Here is a 13,103-nt window from a genome sequence, read left to right as displayed (position 1 = left end):
ACCTATCATCACTTGAAGCCCAACCACAATACCCGGACAGACCAGAAACTGACAGGATGAGAGGTGGGACGTGAAGTGACAGGAATGAGGCGTAATCGCTGGGCTAGCTCCCATAGCAACCAAACAGAGCTAACTGAGTGAGTACCTATAGTCTACTCTCCACAGGCAGACCAGAGAGGGAAACATTATACACAGCACACAGACTCCTCCATACCACTGCTACCAACCACAAAACAAGGCATTAAATACTGTCTCCCAACTGTGCAACACATGAATCATCACATCATGACATCGCTCAGCGCCCAGAGCGAGATTCTCATTCTACCCTCACTCCCTCCCTCCTGTAGATGAGCCAGTCTGCTTTACCAAAAGCAGCCAGGGAGCCTGGAGGAGAGACAGGACTATTATCTCTCTCACAGCAGAAGCCCGGCAGCAGCAGCATCTACAAGCTACAGCACCAGAGATATGAGTCTTAAACAGGCTGCTTTTGGGACCCTGATTATTATGCACACTGTTGATTTTGTCATTGCCTAGCCATGCAGTCTCCTGTATGTTCACCCATGAATGCAATGATGCAATTATTTCACTGTAGACCATTTGTGATTTTTCTTTTTTTTTGTGTCCCTCTAAGGTTGTCGTAGTAGTCAAGGTCTTTGGGGTGCATATTGTAATGGAATTCTTGAAGAAAGATTCCTTTCTCAATGGGACTTACCTAGATAAATAAAGGATACATAAATAGAGAAAAGTGTAGTGAACAGACAGACCTGGACAATATAGCTGCAGCATTGCTATTCAGTGATCACATCTTCTCAAGGCCCCCTTCCTTCTCTCACTTCTGTTTCTGCTCCCAGGCTGTATCCCATCATGTGATACAGCCTGGACAACAGGAGGAGAAGGAGAGGAGGAGGACACAGCCTGGACAACAGGAGGAGAAGGAGAGGAGGAGGACACAGCCTGGACAACAGGAGGAGAAGGAGAGGAGGAGGACACAGCCTGGACAACAGGAGGAGAAGGAGAGGAGGAGGACACAGCCTGGACAACAGGAGGAGAAGGAGAGGAGGAGGACACAACCTGGACAACAGGAGGAGAAGGAGAGGAGGAGGACACAGCCTGGACAACAGGAGGAGAAGGAGAGGAGGAGGACACAGCCTGGACAACAGGAGGAGAAGGAGAGGAGGAGGACACAGCCTGGACAACAGGAGGAGAATTAGAGGAGGAGGACACAGCCTGGACAACAGGAGGAGAAGGAGAGGAGGAGGACACAGCCTGGACAACAGGAGGAGAAGGAGAGGAGGAGGACACAGCCTGGACAACAGGAGGAGAAGGAGGAGGAGGACACAGCCTGGACAACAGGAGGAGAAGGAGAGGAAGAGGACACAGCCTGGACAACAGGAGGAGAAGGAGAGGAGGACACAGCCTGGACAACAGGAGGAGAAGGAGAGGAGGACACAGCCTGGACAACGGGAGGAGAAGGACGAGGACACAACCTGGACAACGGGAGGAGAAGGAGGAGGACACAACCTGGACAACAGGAGGAGAAGGAGAGGAGGATGACACAGCCTGGACAACAGGAGGAGAAGGAGAGGAGGAGGACACAACCTGGACAACAGGAGGAGGAGGAGAGGAGGATGACACAACCTGGACAACAGGAGGAGAAGGAGAGGAGGAGGACACAACCTGGACAACTGGAGGAGAAGGAGAGGAGGAGGACACAACCTGGACAACAGGAGGAGAAGGATAGGAGGAGGACACAACCTGGACAACAGGAGGAGAAGGAGAGGAGGAGGACACAACCTGGACAACAGGAGGAGAAGGAGAGGAGGAGGACAAGCCTGGACAACAGGAGGAGAAGGAGGAGGAGAAGAGCCATGGGAGGGGAGTAGGAGGAGAAGAACCAGGGAAGTGGAAGGAGGAGAGCCAGGGAAGGGGGGGGGGGGGCAGGGTAGGGGGGGGAGGATAGCCAGGGTAGTGGGAGGAGGAGAGCCAGGGTAGGGGGAGGTGGAGAGCCAGGGTAGGGGGAGGAGGAGAGCCAGGGAAGAGGGAGGAGGAGAGCCAGGGTAGGGGCTGTAAAAGAACCAGGGTAAGGGCTATAAAAGAGCCAGGGTAGGGGCTGTAAAAGAGCCAGGGTATGGGCTGTTAAAGACTTGATAATTTCTCTACGGGAAACACTCAAACAGAACTGGAAATCTCTTTACCGCGCAAGACGCTCCAAAGAATTGTAAAGTAAACGAAACATAAGGATTTGGCCTTTTCTCTTTGCAGAAGAATCAATAGATTTTGCAGTGTTCTTGACAAAGCATACTGGACCGTGCTCAGGTTAATGGTCCAGAAAGCTCCCATCTGTCTGTGAAAGAGATTCCAGCATGTCCTCTCTCTGCTGTGTGTGTGTGTGTGTGTGTGTGTGTGTGCGCATGTGCGTGGGTGTGTGTGACACATGAAACTGGGTACACACACACAAAAATGTGATGACTTTTGTTAAGAGTCAGCTGGAAAACAAGTGCAGGTCAAACACACGGCTGTTAAAACCCCCTGGAGTCCATTGACGTACCGGTGCGTATGTAACATTTTTAAAAATCCCCATCAAAATCAGTCAGTTTAAGCCAGAGATATCTGTTTTTCGCATGGGCTGCGTCTCAGGCCTATCACATCTGTGGTGGAAGCTGGCCGAGCTACAGCGGTGTTTGTCAGACCGACCATGAGACATCCCGAAAATAGTTATTCTCACAAAAACGAATACGACCACTCCACAACTGCTCTACAACTCCCACAAGCCCCATGGGATTCGTCTGAAGTCGGATCCACCAATGTGTCGACTTCTGTCTGTAGCGTCCGAACCGTTTTGGCTACAAACTAATATGACCCCACTACAGAAAGGGGGGGGGGGTTCTCCATTTTGTTCTACGGCCCCCACAAGTGTCACAGGACTCGTCTGAAGGTAACCCGGTACCTGTTTAAGACATGAATGGAAGTATGAAAGTAGTTTTGTGCCGCCCAAAAACGGGGTTGAATATGTATAAAACAATAACCAAATCATTCCTGAGCTTCTTATATCTCCTAGATAAAGGACAGACTTCAATACCTTATTCCTTATGATGCATTTTATGATACAAGTGATATCTTTTTTTTGTTGTTGCATTGGATCCATCTCAATCCACCGCATCTGCCGATGTTGCACTTTCACACCTGCGGTGACAGGTGACAGAGCTAGAGCGGTGTTTGTCCGACCATGAGACACCTGCGGTGACAGGTGACAGAGCTAGAGCGGTGTTTGTCTGACCATGAGACATCTGCGGTGACAGGTGACAGAGCTAGAGCGGTGTTTGTCAGACCATGAGACATCTGCGGTGACAGGTGACAGAGCTAGAGCGGTGTTTGTCCGACCATGAGACATCTGCGGTGACAGGTGACAGAGCTAGAGCGGTGTTTGTCTGACCATGAGACACCTGCGGTGACAGGTGACAGAGCTAGAGCGGTGTTTGTCCGACCATGAGACACCTGCGGTGACAGGTGACAGAGCTAGAGCGGTGTTTGTCCGACCATGAGACATCTGCGGTGACAGGTGACAGAGCTAGAGCGGTGTTTGTCCGACCATGAGACATCTGCGGTGACAGGTGACAGAGCTAGAGCGTTGTTTGTTCGACCATGAGACATCTGCAGTGACAGGTGACAGAGATAGAGCAGTGTTTGTCCGACCATGAGACATCTGCGGTGACAGGTGACAGAGCTAGAGCGGTGTTTGTCCGACCATGAGACATCTGCGGTGACAGGTGACAGAGCTAGAGCGTTGTTTGTCCGACCATGAGACACCTGCGGTGACAGGTGACAGAGCTAGAGCGGTGTATGTCAGACCATGAGACACCTGCGGTGACAGGTGACAGAGCTAGAGCGTTGTTTGTCAGACCATGAGACATCTGCGGTGACAGGTGACAGAGCTGGAGCGGTGTTTGTCAGACCATGAGACATCTGCGGTGACAGGTGACAGAGCTGGAGCGGTGTATGTCAGACCATGCGACATCTGCGGTGACAGATGACAGAGCTGGAGCAGTGTATGTCAGACCCTGAGACATCTGCGGTGAAAGGTGACAGAGCTAGAGCGGTGTATGTCAGACCATGAGACATCTGCGGTGACAGGTGACAGAGCTGGAGCGGTGTTTGTCAGACCATGAGACATCTGCGGTGACAGATGACAGAGCTGGAGCGGTGTATGTCAGACCATGAGACATCTGCGGTGACAGATGACAGAGCTGGAGCGGTGTATGTCAGACCATGAGACATCTGCGGTGAAAGGTGACAGAGCTAGAGCGGTGTATGTCAGACCATGAGACATCTGCGGTGAAAGGTGACAGAGCTAGAGCGGTGTTTGTCCGACCATGAGACACCTGCGGTGACAGGTGACAGAGCTAGAGCGGTGTATGTCAGACCATGAGACACCTGCGGTGACAGGTGACAGAGCTAGAGCGGTGTTTGTCCGACCATGAGACATCTGCGGTGACAGGTGACAGAGCTAGAGCGTTGTTTGTCCGACCATGAGACACCTGCGGTGACAGGTGACAGAGCTAGAGCGGTGTTTGTCAGACCATGAGACACCTGCGGTGACAGGTGACAGAGCTAGAGCGTTGTTTGTCAGACCATGAGACATCTGCGGTGACAGGTGACAGAGCTGGAGCGGTGTTTGTCAGACCATGAGACATCTGCGGTGACAGATGACAGAGCTGGAGCGGTGTATGTCAGACCATGAGACATCTGCGGTGACAGATGACAGAGCTGGAGCGGTGTATGTCAGACCATGAGACATCTGCGGTGAAAGGTGACAGAGCTAGAGCGGTGTATGTCAGACCATGAGACATCTGCGGTGACAGGTGACAGAGCTGGAGCGGTGTTTGTCAGACCATGAGACATCTGCGGTGACAGATGACAGAGCTGGAGCGGTGTATGTCAGACCATGAGACATCTGCGGTGACAGATGACAGAGCTGGAGCGGTGTATGTCAGACCATGAGACATCTGCGGTGACAGGTGACAGAGCTAGAGCGTTGTTTGTCAGACCATGAGACATCTGCGGTGACAGGTGACAGAGCTAGAGCGGTGTTTGTCCGACCATGAGACACCTGCGGTGACAGGTGACAGAGCTAGAGCGGTGTTTGTCCGACCATGAGATATCTGCGGTGACAGGTGACAGAGCTAGAGCGTTGTTTGTCCGACCATGAGACATCTGCGGTGACAGGTGACAGAGATAGAGCGGTGTTTGTCCGACCATGAGACATCTGCGGTGACAGGTGACAGAGCTAGAGCGGTGTTTGTCCGACCATGAGACACCTGCGGTGACAGGTGACAGAGCTAGAGCGGTGTATGTCAGACCATGAGACACCTGCGGTGACAGGTGACAGAGCTAGAGCGTTGTTTTACAGACCATGAGACATCTGCGGTGACAGGTGACAGAGCTGGAGCGGTGTTTGTCAGACTATGAGACATCTGCAGTGACAGATGACAGAGCTGGAGCGGTGTATGTCAGACCATGAGACATCTGCGGTGAAAGGTGACAGAGCTAGAGCGGTGTATGTCAGACCATGAGACATCTGCGGTGACAGGTGACAGAGCTGGAGCGGTGTTTGTCAGACCATGAGACATCTGCGGTGACAGATGACAGAGCTGGAGCGGTGTATGTCAGACCATGAGACATCTGCGGTGACAGATGACAGAGCTGGAGCGGTGTATGTCAGACCATGAGACATCTGCGGTGACAGGTGACAGAGCTAGAGCGTTGTTTGTCAGACCATGAGACATCTGCGGTGACAGGTGACAGAGCTAGAGCGTTGTTTGTCCGACCATGAGACACCTGCGGTGACAGGTGACAGAGCTAGAGCGGTGTTTGTCCGACCATGAGACACCTGCGGTGACAGGTGACAGAGCTAGAGCGGTGTATGTCAGACCATGAGACACCTGCGGTGACAGGTGACAGAGCTAGAGCGTTGTTTGTCCGACCATGAGACACCTGCGGTGACAGGTGACAGAGCTAGAGCGGTGTTTGTCCGACCATGAGACACCTGCGGTGACAGGTGACAGAGCTAGAGCGGTGTATGTCAGACCATGAGACACCTGCGGTGACAGGTGACAGAGCTAGAGCGTTGTTTTACAGACCATGAGACATCTGCGGTGACAGATGACAGAGCTGGAGCGGTGTATGTCAGACCATGAGACATCTGCGGTGAAAGGTGACAGAGCTAGAGCGGTGTATGTCAGACCATCAGACATCTGCGGTGACAGGTGACAGAGCTAGAGCGTTGTTTGTCAGACCATGAGACATCTGCGGTGACAGGTGACAGAGCTAGAGCGGTGTATGTCAGACCATGAGACATCTGCGGTGACAGGTGACAGAGCTAGAGCGTTGTTTGTCAGACCTTGAGACATCTGCGGTGAGAGGTGACAGAGCTAGAGCGGTGTATGTCAGACTATGAGACATCCCGAAAATGTGTCTTCCACATCCTAGTGGTTTGGCCTACAGAAAAATGTTACGTCAATCTGTCCCTGTCCTAACTATCCACGTATCTATTTGTTCCAGCCACAACACATGTGTTTCCTTTGGCACCTGCTCTTCCGATCCCCTTTCACCATTGCTTTATACAACTTAATGAAAACTCAACACTCGCAGGATACAACATCCATAGGGCCCCTTGTAAATATATGGCATTCGTGAATGTATTGACAAGCTATTTTTTGACGCTGTGAGCAGGACCAGGGGATTTGTGTAGTGATTTTGAACGTTATTTAACATTCCCTGGCTGTGTTCCAAATGGCATCCTATATAGTGTGCTACTTTTGACCAGAGCCACGGTCAAAGTACATAGTGCACTATAAAGAGAAAAGGGTGCAATTTGGGATGCAGACCCTGTCCCTCACAGTGTGTGATGTAAGGACTGTGCTACAGCCCAGTCACGGGATAGACAGGCAAGGTCTGTTTACACAAGATGCAAGATGACCAGACCTGTCAATCACAGAGCAGAAAACCCTCAGACCCCAAGATCACACACTCTGTAAACTCCTCTGCCAAAACACCATCCACAGATGACTACCAGCTCTGTAAGGTGCTACAGGTGGTTAAATTTCACATCACAGAACATCCCTCCTACCTCTCCTCACCCTAGTCCTTCTCCCTTCCCTTTATTAGGGGTTCCATTGAAAGATTTCACTCTGGCATGTTTTGAAACACAACTCCAAGTTAAGATGGAATATCCTTCAGTGACCAAGCTAATATAGACTATCCACCTCTCTCCCCCTCCTCCCCCCCCCCCTCTCCCCCTCTTTCCCTCTCTCCCTTTCTCTCTCCCCATCCTCTGCTGTCCCCACCGAAGCCCCATCCCTGGCTTTTTAATAGATGGCCTCTCCCTGACATGGGGCCGCCGGCAACGCCGGCAGAGACAAACTGTTTTACCAGGATCGCGGCCATTTATCTGAAAGACTTCCATTTATTCATGAGCCAGAGGCTTGGAACAGTCTGCCATCGATGAAAGAGACGAGAGGGAGGGAGAGAGAGAGGGGAAAGTGGGAAAGACATTGTGGTCGCTCACCAACACAAAGAAAACCATGTTCCCATTTACCGCATGTAGGTTTTGATGGGACCTGACTGTTTGAGCTCTAATGTAAATATCAGAGGCAGGGGGAGATAGGAAACAAATGGCTTTCCATGGGATCTTGACTTACAGAAAAGGTTGCAAAATGTTGTTAACTTTCCCAATATTCACAGATGTTCACGATATCTTAGTTGGAAGATTCCTGGAATCAGGAGAGAATAAGCAGGAAATCAAGAATCCTTCAGCCAGGATTTCTGGAAAATCTGAGAAATTTGGAACCCAACTTCCAGAGCATTGTACAGTAGCTGTCTTTCCTCTTAATTACATTTGAAAGGATGGAGGCTAATCAAAGTGTCTGAGCCAAGGCAAAATGCCTAAGGGACAGGATAGCACAGATTGTCTCGGATATTGACATCTCTTTGAATCCAATGAAACCATCAGAGATATGCTTAAGAGGAGATGCTTTTGGATCACCTGCAAGAGGCTGTTGTTCCGCTGTTCCATTCGAGGCCCCAGGCGTCCCATCAGCCCCTTCACTTCCTCCCCGGCCTCTGTGATGTCATCAGCCACTAAGCCTGCCTGGTTTATTTGGACAGACCTTTCCAAACAGGAATGACAACGAATGAATCAGCAAACAGCATAACATGATGCAGATGTGGTGGGTCAATGGTCGACGGTCACAGGCAGGTTTGATGGTCAATTAATTAAGAACCGGTAATAACCTGGTTCCTCTGACCCAGTGGGAGGGGAAGACACTGTCTGCATCCCAAATGGGATCCCTATATAGCGAATAGGGATCCCTATCTAGGGAATAGGTGTGCCATTTGGGACGAAGACACTGTAATGGAATCGACTCCTCTGCTGCTTGCTTGAGTCTCCACTGTCCACCACAACTTCTTTGCTTCTCATTTAAAAAAAGATCACTCAACAGACATTGGACTTCTGGAGAGGTTGGAGGCTCTAACCGCTAGGCTACCTGCCGCCCACAATGAGTTCAGCGTCATAGCCACTACAGCCAACTGAGTCATCGAAGGGCCGCTATCACCACGATGCATGCGACATGCTCACCCACTCCATTTAACATTTGTTCAGCTTTCTCTTCATAAAAGTCTTGGAACAAATTAGAACAAATACACGTTTTTTCGATTCTAATTTCATCTTGTCGATCAAAACGTGTATCGTGTCAACTGGAAAACAGCATAATCTTCCATGAAAATACATTATGAAACTCACAGATGATGAAAGCAGCAGGCCGCCCACACAGCACAGCCGATCAGTGTGTGCACCTCAGTGTGTAGTGTCCGTGTCATGAGGCTGGTTTCCTGGTCTCTATCCCCGGCAGGACTAATAGGATCTGTCTTAATCCATCCTCCGTGTTCAGCCCTGCTTGGCCCTGCTCACTCTCACACACACACCGACAACCACACATGCTCACACACAAACACGCACACTCCTCCACCCCACACACACACGCTCGATCGCCTGCCACCACCGCAGCTCTGATGACCCTCCACATGCTCCTCATTTCCCATGTCCAACACGTAGTCCACAACTCCACGCACAGGGGATTGGGGTTGTTTTTCCAGTCACACCCCCTACTCACCTTTCTCTAACCCACGAACCTCCACCTGGCTTCCCCCTACCTCCTGCATGTTCCCTTGTCCCTCCACCCTCCACCCTCCACTCCAGGCTTGGGCAGAACCCTGTCCTGGATCACAGAGGTAATGCAGCATCATGTTTTGATTAAAATGTTCCCTTGTGTGTTTTGGCTTGAAGCAGTGCTGCCATTACATTAATGTGTGTGTGTGTGTGTGTGTGTGTGTGCAGCGTACAAATGGTTGGTATCTCAGTGCCAAGGCTCTGCCCCACCCCTGCTCTGTAGCTTGCCCACCTGACTGACTGTGTGTCTATCCAACTATGGGTCCGTGCTCTGGTAGTCATATTGCAGAAGCAACAATTCCCAGGAGACCTGCTGTGTTTTTGTCTTATCACACTTTCACACGAGCCCACCTCTGCTCCCTTAGACAATTTGGAAATGGTGCTTTGTTCTAAGTCTGTGAAAATGGAGGAGGACGGGAACGAGGCCTCAGAGACCTAGAGAGCATCAGTGTGTTAACACAGCAAAGCTGTGGAGACTGCCCTGTGCCAAGGTGGCACCATCTGTGTGTGTGCCTGTGTGCGTGCATGCATGTCTGTGTACCAGCATGCGCTTGTGTGTGTTTCCGTGTGTGTGTGTGTGTGTGTGTGTGTGTGTGTGTGTGTGTGTGTGTGTGTGGATGGATAAAGTGAATGAGTGGTTGAACATCAGCACTTCTTCCTCAGGTCGTCTCTCCTAACCTACATGTCACCGACCCTGCTAATGTATGCCTGATTGACCTCTCACCTCTGTGCATCACTGGACTTGTTGTTTACGGTGTTTACGGTGGTTGTGAAGGAATACTTAAATAAGTTAAATCAATATGGTTGATTTATTTATGGTGGAATTGACAGTCGATCCATTAGAGGTGAGAGAGAGAGAGAGAGAGAGAGAGAGGGAGGGAAAAGGAGAGAGGTAGAGAGGAGGGGAAAAATAGAGAGGTAGAGCGAGAGGGAGAGAAGAAAGACAACTCCATGCTGCAGCTCATCAGTTCCATAAGATAGCAATATATTCCCATAATGCGTGTCACAGAGTCATCAAAGAGAGACTAATAATTCTGACATTTGAGACATTGGAAAAGGAGCGTATGTTTCCACAGCTGGCCTCAAGCTTTGAGTGAAGTGTAGTGAACTAGATCCAGGCCCGAGGATCATTCTGACACTCAACAGGCCATTCCTGGACAACACCAATCACAACAATCACCCATCACAATCAACCTCAGAGAGACTTAACCAATCAGCAATGACCATAAGGACTAATATCATATGCCACATGGAAATGTATTTAGTTGTGTCCACAACGTGCTGAATTGGGAAATGTCCAAATCACCCTATCCTTCACTTCACTCAACATCTGTACATGTAGGTCCTCAACATAAAATCACATCAAACATGTTCAGGAATTATAAAGAGAAACATATTATAGCTAAGCATGAAGCTTTCTTCAACTATAGGACTGGTTTTCTTGTCTATATACTTGACTGACCCTTCCAGGGTACCTAAGGAAGGTTTTGAACTGGTACTGGGTTGGAATAGCTCCACGCACTAATAATATAAGCCATTTAGCAGACGCTTTTAACCAAAGCAACTTGCAGTCTTGCGTGCATCATTTTTATGAATGGGTGGCCACGGAATCGAATCCACGACCCTGGCAATTTAAGCACCATAATCTACCAACTGAACCATACAGGACCAATCAATAGTGAGGAAACAACAATCAGTAGAGGAAGGGAATCAAATCTGTAAGTGGCTTAGGCATCAGGGGTCAGTGTCGACAAATTAGACTGTTGATGGGTCAGAGGGAAAGGTCGTGACCTACAGGAAGAAGGATCAGGGTCCGATTTCTGCAGACACAGAGACACAGGCTCCACGCACATGCTTCAGCCACAGTCAGGAACTTTCTTAGACTTCGTCCTCTTCATCTTCATCAATCCCATTATCATCTGGATAATGTGCAGCGGGCCAAAATAGATTTAGTGGAGGCCCACCTTTTGCCTATTCAATTCACTCTGAGCTCCTAGTCCACCGTCCACAGATAGAGGACTGAGGCATTTAAACTATGTAGGGCCTAGCTAGCCAGTCTATTGATAGGCTGACAGATAGAGGACCAATGCATTTCCACCCTCCATTATTGATCGGGAGGATGGATGTGTTAATCCCTTCACCCTGGTGAGAGATTCCCGTCTTTTGAGACACGAAACCCAAACCTACACTCTTAGCTTAAGTTGAGGAAGAAAAAAAACGACAGAATATACTCAAGCAGCATTGAGTCTGACAAAGCCTCTCATTCACCCCCACGTCTCCAGAACAGCACTTTGATCAACTAGTGCTTAGATTTCACATTAATGTCTGGATACCTTTCAGAGAGCATGCTAAGCACATGGTTCTTTTGGGATTTAGGCTGCTTTGATGTCTGTTTTCAGAGCTCTTCACTGGGGTTTATGTCCAACACGTTAGATGGACGAATGGTGAGTTATGCAGTGCCACACAAGATGTTTCATTGACATTACATAAAATCAATGCAATAGTGTGGGCTGAAACATATGGTAAGATACAGCAAAAATCCCAAACTCCAACTATTGTGAAACAAGTCTTCCATTGAAATGAATTTAAGTCAATCAGCAATTCACATGTACTTTTGAGCTACATTACCTGCATGTTCTGCACTAAACTGTACCTCAAACAACGATTTTGGTCTGGATGAGTGAAGCACATTGTCAATGTCAAACATATTGCATTTGACTATACTACACCCACCGTGCTGGCCATGTTTAAAGCCCAGACTAGACTACCTAACATGACAACACTTTAAAGAAGTAGACAGATGTTAATTAGTCAGAGCCTGTTTGAAGACTTCATGCACTTCATTAACTCTCCTCTTCCATCTGTCTTTCAAATGTTCCCTCTGTTTTTCCAGGGGCATCTGTTGCTTAGCACTCACAGCACACGCATGTGTTTCCAAGGACTGATCTAGTGTGTTTTTCAAAGAAGCAAAGCTGGTGCAGTTTACATGTCTGATGAGATGGAAAGTAAATAAATGGGAGAACAAAGGGGCCCTGATGATAAACAATCACCAGCCATCTTCTAACCTCGTCCCATTTGTGTGCCTTATTTTTCACTGCCTGCATGGCTAGACGCCTTAGTTTGTTTATGAACACGTTTCCAAATCCTCTAAGTCCCATGATGTTGTGAGTGAAATGAACTGTTGAGTAATTCCATAAAAAAAACATACACTGGTAGAATGAGTGTGTGTGTGCTCTCGTGTGTGTATTGGTTCTGAGACATTGTGTGTGTGTGTGTGTGTGTGTGTGTGTGTGTGTGTGTGTGTGTGTGTGTGTGTGTGTGTGTGTGTGTGTGTGTGCGTGCGTGCGTGTGCACTCTCGTATGAGTGTGTGTGTTCTGAGACGTTGCTCCATCTCATTTAAAACTTCTGCACTGGGACCTGTTTTTTTTTTTTTCAGACTCGTCCCACAACCCACCCTACCTTGTGGTGTTGTGGTAAACACTTATAGTCAGGCAAGTGGATACTCCCACTCTGTCTTTGGGCACGATTCAATCCACATCGTGAAAGTTCAGCTTTACAGCGTGATGTACATTTAAAGGCAGTGTTCCCGCTTTAGCGGAGACTGCATTCACGGTAAACGATGGCATGTGTATGTAATCTGAAATTACCTTAACATTTATTTTGCGGAATCTGTAACACTTCAGCTTTACAGATTTAATAGAGCCCTTTCTTTCTTTCTTTCTTTCTTTCTTTCTTTCTTTCTTTCTTTCTTTCTTTCTTTCTTTCTTTCTTTCTTTCTTTCTTTCTTTCTTTCTTTCTTTCTCTTTCTCTCTTTCTCTCTTTCTGTGAGATCTGTGTAATCTGAGGGAAATATGTGTCTCTATGGTCATATTTTTT

Source organism: Oncorhynchus mykiss, chromosome 20 (assembly GCF_013265735.2).
Source record: "Oncorhynchus mykiss isolate Arlee chromosome 20, USDA_OmykA_1.1, whole genome shotgun sequence".
In the NCBI taxonomy this organism is placed as follows: Eukaryota; Metazoa; Chordata; class Actinopteri; order Salmoniformes; family Salmonidae; genus Oncorhynchus; species Oncorhynchus mykiss.
Note: the sequence above shows the minus strand (reverse complement) of the source record.